General features: G+C 43.7%; 1 long non-coding RNA gene across 1 annotated transcript; it reads left to right on the forward strand.

Moving 5' to 3' along the window:
* The first annotated feature begins 3,501 nt into the window (after positions 1 to 3,501).
* On the forward strand, positions 3,502 to 9,227 carry LOC117196459 (uncharacterized). Its single transcript, XR_004476638.2, has 3 exons — positions 3,502 to 6,599; positions 7,104 to 7,224; positions 8,746 to 9,227. It is a non-coding gene; the product is annotated as an uncharacterized LOC117196459 (long non-coding RNA).
* The last annotated feature ends 707 nt before the right edge of the window (positions 9,228 to 9,934 follow it).

Raw genomic sequence — 9,934 nt, forward strand, 5'->3', positions numbered from 1 at the left:
TTCCATTTCCACAAGCAATGCTTAAGAGTTCCAATTTCTCTACATTGTTGGCAACGTTTGATATTTTCTATTTTTTTAAAATAACCATTCTAGTATGTGTAAAGGGGGATTGCACTGCGGTATTAACTTGCATTTCCTTTATGATTACTGATGTTTGACGTCTTTTTAAGAATTTATTGACTATTTGTATTTCTTGTCTAGAGAAGTGCCTCTTCAAGTCCTTTTCCACTAAAAAAATTGGGTTGTCTTTTTGTTGATGATTTGTAAACGTTCTTGATATATTCTGAAGAACAGACTCTTGTCAGATATATGATGTGCAAATACTTTCTTCCATTCTGTGAGCTGTATTTTCCCTCTCTGTATATCACCTTTTGATGCACAGAAGTTTTTAAAATTGAGGAAATATAATCTGTCCATTATTACATGGATACTGTAACCGTCCTCCTTTGCTTATCTGTAACTTCCCACTCCGAGTGTAAGATAACTGGCTTCCACCTCTGTCATTTATTGAATTCATTGCTTGTTCCAGTCCGGATTACAGATTTAGTAGTTTCAGTATTGTTAGCTTCTATCACCATGGGAAAGAACTTAGACTGCAGTATTTATGTATGGTACATTTCGCCTTTGTTCTACAGATTCCATTGTTTTCCATGGTTAATTAGGTCAAGTACCTTTTGCCCCCCCACACCTCTCCCCACCAACAGTGAGTTTTGTATACTTCTAAATCAGTTAGATTCCTTGTCACATTCTCTATTCCATCCTGTGAAACTCCCATATCCTAAATAACTAAATTTGATTATATATTATTTACTTGTTGGGTTGTAAAAATCCATGGGTTTAAACTGATGCATAGTGGCAGGCATCCAACATTACATCACCATGTGGAATTTTTCAGTGCCCACCCCGTAACTTGTCTGCCATCTCTGCTTTGCCTGTCCCAGAATGCCACGCAAATGGGGTCACACAGTGTGCAGCCTCTGCAGGCAATAGACCTGTGAGATTCGCCCATGTTTTGTGCATGGGTTGGCGGTTCATTCCTTCCTGTTTCTGAATAGTATTTCATTACATGTGAATGGGAGGAAGACTCATTTTCCCTCTACCCTCCTAGGTTCTTGGGTGAGGACCCCCCCATAATAAGAGACGTACATAATCATCCAGACAAGTGCATATAGAGAAATTTCCAAACTTTTGGCCGTGAGTCAGTAAAACGGAGTCATACAAAATCATCTGTTTCTGTGAAATAGTAGACTCTGAACTGTGTTTCCGGCAGAGGGAAGACAAAGATTGCTTGCCTAGTGAGAGCCAAAGCTTTTCACTAATATATGGGGAGAAGACTTTTAAGATTTTTGATTTGCCCTGATGTGTAATCTTATGGAGGCTGTGGACTGAATTCTGGACAGTGGAATTTCTGGAAATACTATGTATCCATCTTGTTTTTCTTTTTTTAAATCAATCTGAGTGGATAAAATATCTAGTTTGTCTACAATTAGCTTTTTCCTTTCTGGTCTCAGGTAGTGATTTTAGTGGAGTAAGTTACTGTTCAACGGTTGGGCATGATAGGCAAGAAAGCATTGCGGATTTTTTTTGGGGGGGGAGGGGGTGTTAATTGCACTTATGAGGTGAAGAAATAAATGTCTAATTTTTTTCAAGAAACATTATCAACCTTGAGACTAGTTGAATATCTTGAATACTGTAAATCGTGTTCAAATATCCTTAATAATAATATATTTTTGTTTTTGTTTTTGTTTTTTTGGCTGCACCAAGTGGCATGCAGTTTCCCCGACCAGGGGTCGAACGCGTGCCCCCCACAGTGGAAGCCCGGAGTCTTAACCACTGGACTGCCAGGGAAGTCCATGATATATTTTTGAAATGTCTCATGTTTTATGACAGGAGGCAAGAAGCACAATTAAAGGCAAGACACCCTCAACTTAGAGTTATTTCCTTGGATGTTCACATTTAAAGACACAGCTCTTGCTGGGAGAAGGGCCTGGGGAAGGATGGAAGCATTTAAAATAAGAATTTCTGGGGCATATTTCCTGTTATCAGAGATGTAGGGCAATTACTATTTAAGTTTATCTTCATTCTGGAGTGTCGGACAGTTCTCTTCCCAACGCCCAGACATGAGAAGAAAGTGGAGACTTTCATATCGATAAGAAGGGTGGGTGGGCTTTGAATTCCTCCTACAGCTGCATTTCTGTTTCCTGCAGATGAGATTAGTAAAGCAAGGATGGTTGTTTTTAATTCTTCAAGGAATTGCATATCTTGCTCAGTGATCATTTCAAGAGGCTGAACTGTCCATCCAACTTCACTATCTTGGATTTGCCTCTTTATAACAAGGAGAAGATTTCCAACTAAGATGTAAATCAAAGAATTCTCGTGTGCGGATTAGAGCTGTGTGCCTTTGGGATGTTTTCACGAATCCTTCCACAAAGGCTTGGCGTGCTCTGTCTCGCTCAGAGTGCATGGTTCCATTTTAGCCCAGGTGGTCTTAGCAGAGGAGGCCTCACAAATCACTCCTCTCAGGCCTGAAGAGCAGCCTCCAATGGGGCCAAGTTCTGAAAATTAGCAGGAGGTTCTGGCCAAGGACCTGGCCATTTGCAGTCTCGGAGAGGGTTTTCTCCAGGGGCATCTGAAGAATGGCATGAGCAGAGTGTATATATATGGGGTGATGGTTGATTGTGTACATGGATTTTATTTTTTCCTCTAAATCTGATTTCCGTTCTTTTGTTTTGTTAAGGAAGTGATCTTAGGCTTGCTATGATACTTCTTCGTCTTTTTAAAAAATTTGATCTTTACAATAGCCCAGAGATGGAAACAACCTAAGTGTCCATCATCGGATGAATGGATAAAGAAGATGTGGCACATATATACAATGGAATATTACTCAGCCATAAAAAGAGACGAAATTGAGCTATTTGTAATGAGGTGGATAGACCTAGAGTCTGTCATACAGAGTGAAGTAAGTCAGAAGGAGAGAGACAAATACCGTATGCTAACACATATATATGGAATCTAAGAAAAAAAAATGTCATGAAAAACCTAGGGGTGAAACAGGAATAAAGACACAGACTTACTAGAGAATGGACTTGAGGCTATGGGGAGGGGGAAGGGTAAACGGTGACAAAGCGATAAAGAGGCATGGACATATATACACTACCAAACGTAAGGTAGATAGCTAGTGGGAAGCAGCCGCATAGCACAGGGAGATCAGCTCGGTGCTTTGTGATTTTTTTTTGGAGGGGTGGGATAGGGAGGGTGGGAGGGAGGGAGACGCAAGCGGGAAGAGATATGGGAACATATGTATATATATAACTGATTCATTTTGTTGTGAAGCTGAAACTAACATACCATTGTAAAGCAATTATACTCCAATAAAGATGTTTAAAAAAAAAGAATAAGACAATGGGGCTGAAGACCTTTATGATGATCCACTTCCACTTAATAGTAAATAATCATTATGCCATACAGTTAATAAACTTATCTGTTGTGTTAAAAAAAAAATTTGATCATCTGAGAGGTTTCAATAGGATATTTGTTTTAGGGTGAGAACATTTATTTATTTATTACATCTTTATTGGAGTATAATTGCTTTACAATGTGTGTTAGTTTCTGCTGTACAACAAAGTGAATCAGCTATGTATATATACAGGTATCCCCATATCCCCTCCCTCTTGAGCCTCCCTCCCACCCTCCCTATCCCACCCCTCTAGGTCGTCATAAAGTATCGAGCTGATCTCCCTGTGCTATGCAGCAGCTTCCTAGTAGCTATCTGTTTTACATTTGGTAGTGTATATATGTCAATGCTACTGTCTCACTTCATCCCAGCTTCTCCTTGCAGCCTTGTGTCCTCAAGTCCATTCTCTACATCTGCGTCTTTATTCCTGCCCTGCCACTAGGTTGATCAGCATCAGTTTTTTAGATTCCATATATATGTGTTAGCATACGGTATTTGTTTTTCTCTTTCTGACTTACTTCACTCTATATGACAGACTCTATGTCCATCCACCTTACTACAAATAACTCAATTTCATTCCTTTTTATGGCTGAGTAATAGTCCATTGTATATATATGCCACATCTTCTTTATCCATTCATCTGTCGATGGACAATTAGGGGATGAGAACCTTTTAAAAATATCCTTGCAAATATCTTATCAGGTGTTTGGCCAGGACAACCAGTAAATTCTCCTGTATTGAACCCTTTTTTCCCCTCCCAGGCGGTTTCCAAAGGTATACTTATTCCTAAACATGCCTCAAAACCAATAAGCCTTATTATAGCTTAACAATGGACAAAAAGATGTCACTAAAGAGGTTGAAAAAAGAGCAGCCATGATACAGAGTCACTCCCAAAGACAGCCAAAAAAATAAAGACTACATGAGTCCCTGAGAGCTGGCAGCCTCCTTAGTAGCACATCAGCCTCAAGTGGGGTGCAACCCACATTTCTGGACAACCAGCTACAAATTCTAAGGACCCAAATGTGACAGTTGGCTGCCAGTACACTCAGGCTATACAACCAGTGTTCCTTGCAGGAGGAAAGACACAGAGGGAACACTCTCAATGGATCCAGGCCAATCTCCCAGGATACCAAATGGGGCAAACGGGAAAGCAATGCTGTACCTGGAGGGAAAGGACACTGAGAGGACCCAGAACTGAGGGCCATACAAAATCACAACGCCCAGAGAAGAGGTCCCCCCAAGTGTTTCCTCATGCCAGTCTAGATATGAGCAAAGGAGAAGACAAGGAGAGATTGTCACTGCCCTCATTTGACCCAGTCAGAGCAGATATCTGGGAGGCTGACTTAGTCAGAATTATTACCTTTTCTTTGTTCTTTCAGACGTCCTGAGAATCCATCACAGCCTCTGGAGTGAGTGGTGTGCCCCAGCCTTCCCTTTGTGTTCACCAAAACTGAAAAAAGAAAACAGTTTCCTCGACTTTCTCAGGCTTAGTGGCTGGGGCTTGTAAATTACACTTACAGAAGACAGGTTAACAGGAGAAAGTGTTTGTTTCCATGCACACAGGAGCCAACCAAAAAAGCCACTCAATGCTAAATAATGAGAGTCAAAGGCTTATAACCTAACTTAACAGGGAAAGGGTGAGGGGAGAATTGGCTTCTATGGGAAGAACAGAGAGGTTTCTTCAGGAAAGACAAACAGGTTCTTTGGAAAACAATGGGATATGAGAAAGTTTGTGATAATGTTTGCGTCTTCTTCAGGGTCATAAAACACCTCACAGAAGGGACTTATGGTGGGTTTACTCTTGGTCTCTCTCCTGGGAATAGAAGCCACCCTGAAGAGGGAATTTACAGCAGTGGTCATTTCTCAGAAGTTTCTGCTTTTATTCAGATGAGGGAAGCTCCAAGAAAGCTCTTTTTTTCCTGCATCTATTGAATCTCAAGTATCTTCAGCTTAAATTGTCTTTATACCAACCATGGGGTTCTGTCTGGCTCTCCATACCTCCAACTTTGTTCTTCAAGATTCTTTGATCTATTCTGAGCCCTTTTTCCACATGAATTTTAGACTGCTTGTCAATTTCTGCAAAACACCACCTGGAATTTTGGTAGGGATTGACTTGAATCTTTATTTGTGGAGTATTGCCGTCTTAATAGAATTAAGCCTTCTGATCCATGAATATGGGATTATTTTCCATGAATTTAGCTCTCTCTTAGTTTCTTTCAACAAGCAATTGTTGTTTTCAGTGTACAAGTCTTACCCACATTTCCCTCACCTCTACTGGATGCTGATTCAGAACATATACAACCTCCGGGAGAAACTTGCCCCAACCCTGCCATTCACTGCTGCCTAGCTGGCCTGGAACTGAGTCACCAATAGCTTTTGTTCTTTACTTGATTCTTTTTTTAATTAATTAATTTATTTATTTATGGCTGTGTTGGGTCTTCGTTTCTGTGCGAGGGCTTTCTCTACTTGTGGCAAGCAGGGGCCACTCTTCATCGCGGTACATGGGCCTCTCACTATCGCGGCCTCCCTTGTTGTGGAGCACAGGCTCCAGACATGCAGGTTCAGTAATTGTGGCTCACGGGTCCAGTTGCTCCGCGGCATGTGGGATCTTCCCGGACCAGGGCTCGAACCCATGTCCCCTGCATTGGCAGGCAGATTCTCAACCACTGCGCCACCAGGGAAGCCCTATTTGATTCTTAATTCCTTTAGAATTCATTATTTTACCCTCATAAGTGGTTACTGTCCTTGTAATAAATCTTTAAAACATGAAATGATGTTACTTTAATTATTCCAACGATGAGTGATAAATGGATCACACTTAACATGATTTTAATCTTTTTAGAATTATACACATATTATAAAGTGATATACACATATTATAAAGAATTGAAATACCACCTAAAGGAGAAGAGAAGAGGTTTGCAAATCCCACCCCCAGAGGTGACCATCATGAACGGTTTGGTGCATCTCTCTCAGGCTCTGTCTCTCTCCTGTCTCTCTCTATCTCTGTCTCCCACACAAGCAGATTTATTGACATCTCTGTTTATTTCACCTCTTTGTGGTCTTACAGATGGGATCCAGGCTGCAGATGGTTGGTCCTCATGCTTCCCACCTAAGAGAATCCTGAGGTCTCCCCTTTCATGAGGTACACACCCTGTCCCCACTTTCCTAGCTGCAAAGCATTCATTCGTCCATGTGGACCAGAAATGATGGATCCCATCCCCTCTCCATGAACATTCATGTTGTTGCCAGTTCCCTACTATTTCAACCAGTACTGGGATGGATACCCGTGAAATGACATCTCTGAAAAATTGGGCAAGAATTTTAGTGGGATCAAGTCTAAGAATCATCACTGCTAGTAAAGGGACGCACCTGTGGGATTTTGATGGGTCCTGCACACTGTTCTCCCAGAGATGAGTGTCTGGTCACTCTTCCCTCTAGGGGATCTGCTGGGGCCTCTTCTTCCTCACTTTGTCCCCTGGGCTGGTGGTCACCAGACTAGAAACCTGCCAGTGTGATGGTGACCAAAGCTGTCTCCACAGTGTTTATGTTTGCATGTGTCCTCATCTGAGAGGTTGAGCATCTCTCACATACACTGGCCATATGCACGGCCTCTCACTGTAATTGCATGTGTTTGCTCTCTTTTTAGAACATTGATCTTCAAGAGGTTTTTGGACCACAGGTATTCTCCGGCCTTGGTTATGAGGAATGCTTTTCCAGTTTGTGTGTGTTGGCTCCTGCAGATCAGTTCATTCTGGGAACCTTCTGTCGTGAGTACTGTGGTGCTAGTTAGCTTTGTGATAACAAAGCCAACTCCTCTCCCTGCCTGTTTATGAGAAAAGGCCTGAGTCTGAGCCACTATAGATTCTCTAGATATCTTGGTACATGGACCGAGCCCCACCCTCCCATCCTGCCAGACCCCTTGTACAAACACCTCTATTTGAAGAGTTCTTTCGCCTCATCCAGAAAATAAACAGCACACGCCCCTCCCCCCCAATACCCAACAAACAAGCAGACAGACATCCAGCTGGCCTCCTTCTACCTCAACCTCTCCAGAGAGCCACTCTCTTAGAAATACCTTAAGCTCAATGACATACCGCTGTCTCCCTTTCTCTGGCACCATGCCAACCCCGGGTGAGCCCCGTCTTATGTGGGCACGGCGGCACCACTCAGGTTAGCCGGAGACAGTACCCCAAAGTGGCCTGATGGTACCACCGTACATTGAAAATGACCTACACACCAAATCGGCCTTAAACATGGTGGTTCAGAGACCAGAGATGTGCATGTGTCTCCGATAAAATCACTGCTCAGGAGACCCCAGCATCTATCAGCGATCTTCTCCACATTTTACTGAACTTTACTCTTCCTCTTTTCAGCTGATATCTTGCTAGATCGTTCATGGAGAAGTTAGATCCCATTTGGCAAGAGCAGAATCATCTTCCCAACACATGAGAAGAGAACAGGCATAGGCCCGCACCCATCCCATCTTATCCCTCCTTGCCTGCCCAGCCCGTCATGTCAGAAACATGTGTCCCTCCTCTTGTCAGAAGCCTAACCCCAGGGAAAGGACTTAGATGTAAAGGAAACCAGAATATTGTCTTGAGCTACGGACACTTCAAAAAACAAAGCAGGGCTTCCCTGGTGTCACAGTGGTTGAGAGTCCGCCTGCCGATGCAGGGGACACGGGTTCGTGCCCCGGTCCGGGAAGATCCCACATGCTGTGGAGCGGCTGGGCCTGTGAGCCATGGCCGCTGAGCCTGCGCGTCCGGAGCCTGTGCTCCGCAACGGGAGAGGCCACAACAGTGAGAGGCCCGTGTACCGCAGAAAAAAACCAACAAACAACAAACAAACAAACAAACAAAAAACAAAGCAAAAACAACTCCCCCCCCCCCCCAATACAGCAGGTGCAGAAGGGCGTTCTGAGCCTTCTCCTCTTCCTTCCTGGAAGCAGCAGATAACATGTCCCCCCGCCCCACCCCCAGCAAGACGCCTTCCCTCTGCTGGAAGTAGAGTGACATTGCGATCGTCAAGGGCAGACAGTGGAGAGTGAAAGAATTCTGTACAAACAGACCTTGTTCAACCTAATTCTCAACCTCCTTAGCCTCCCCACATAGTGTAGTTCCTTTTCCACAATCGCCTCTGTGTTCAACCCAACAGAAAAGAATTTCTGCCACTTCTCTGGGTCTTTCTTCATTTCCTTAGGAGGGCGCCCTGGGTCAGGTAAAACTTGTGGGAAATAAATGTGTATGGTTCCCTCCTGTGAGTCTGTTTCACGCCCATTTAATTCTCAGGACCAGCCGTCAGCTCTAAGAGGGTGGAGGTCAGGTTCGGTCTCGGCCACATCTTCCCCGCCGGCACCTTTGAATTCTACCTCCTTCCTTGGCTTGACTCCTCAGCATGCTGACATGCTCTCAGCGACCATCTTCAGAAGCTCTGTGAACATGGGCTGGGTCTTTCAAAATGAAACGCATTCTTCCTCTACGATCCAGCCCTCAAACTCCTTGGTACTGATGGACCTAAATGAGTCGAATGCTTCCATCTACACAGAAACTTGCATCTGGACGTTTACGGTAGCTTTATTCATAACTGCCAGAACTTGGAAGCAACCAAGATGTCCTTCGGGAGGTGAATGGACAGATAGACGGGGCTCCATCCATGCAGCAGAATGTTCTTCAGCACTGAAAAGAAAAATGAGAGAGAGAGGGAGCCACGGGGTGACAGGTGGGGCACCTTAACTGCATGTCACTCACTGAAAGAAGCCAATCTGGAAAGGTGCCACGTCTTAGGGTACCAACTACCTATGACATTTGGGAAAAGGTGAACCACAGAAAGGGTGGGTTGCTAGGGGTTTGTGGCAGGGTTAAGGGGTGGGGTATGATAAACAGCTCAAGCACAGAGGACTTTCAAGGCAGTGAAACTATTCATTGTGATACATTCATGGCGAGATACATTTGTCAAAACCCATAGAATGTACAACACCAGGAGTGAACCCTAGTGTAAACTCTGGACTCTGATGACCATGATGTGTCCATGTAGATTCAGCGATAGTGACCAACACACAGAATGTTGATAGGCTAGTTGGGGAGAGGGAAACTCTGAGCACCTGTGTGGGTGGGGGGGAGGGGGTGGATGGAGAGAGCAGTAACAGCAGAGCAGGGGGCACGTGGCACCTCTCTGTACTCTGCCCAATTTTGCCGTGAATTCAAAACTTCTTTAAAAAAATAATAAACCCCATTTAAACAAAGAAACAAATGAACATTCCAGTAGCATCATATGACTCCTCCTCTTCAAGTCCTCAATTTGTCTGGACCACTTGAGAGTCAAACTTCAGGAGGCACTTGGCCTTTCAATCAGCATCCTTTCAAAGTTTCATCTGACGCCCGCTCTTTATCTCACTACACTCTTTTTTACACACTTTTAATTAAAAAATTTTTTTTGCCTGCAGCGTGCAGCTTGCCAGATGTTAGTTCCCTGACCAGG

This window comes from Orcinus orca, chromosome 11 (assembly GCF_937001465.1).
Source record: "Orcinus orca chromosome 11, mOrcOrc1.1, whole genome shotgun sequence".
Taxonomy (NCBI): domain Eukaryota; kingdom Metazoa; phylum Chordata; class Mammalia; order Artiodactyla; family Delphinidae; genus Orcinus; species Orcinus orca.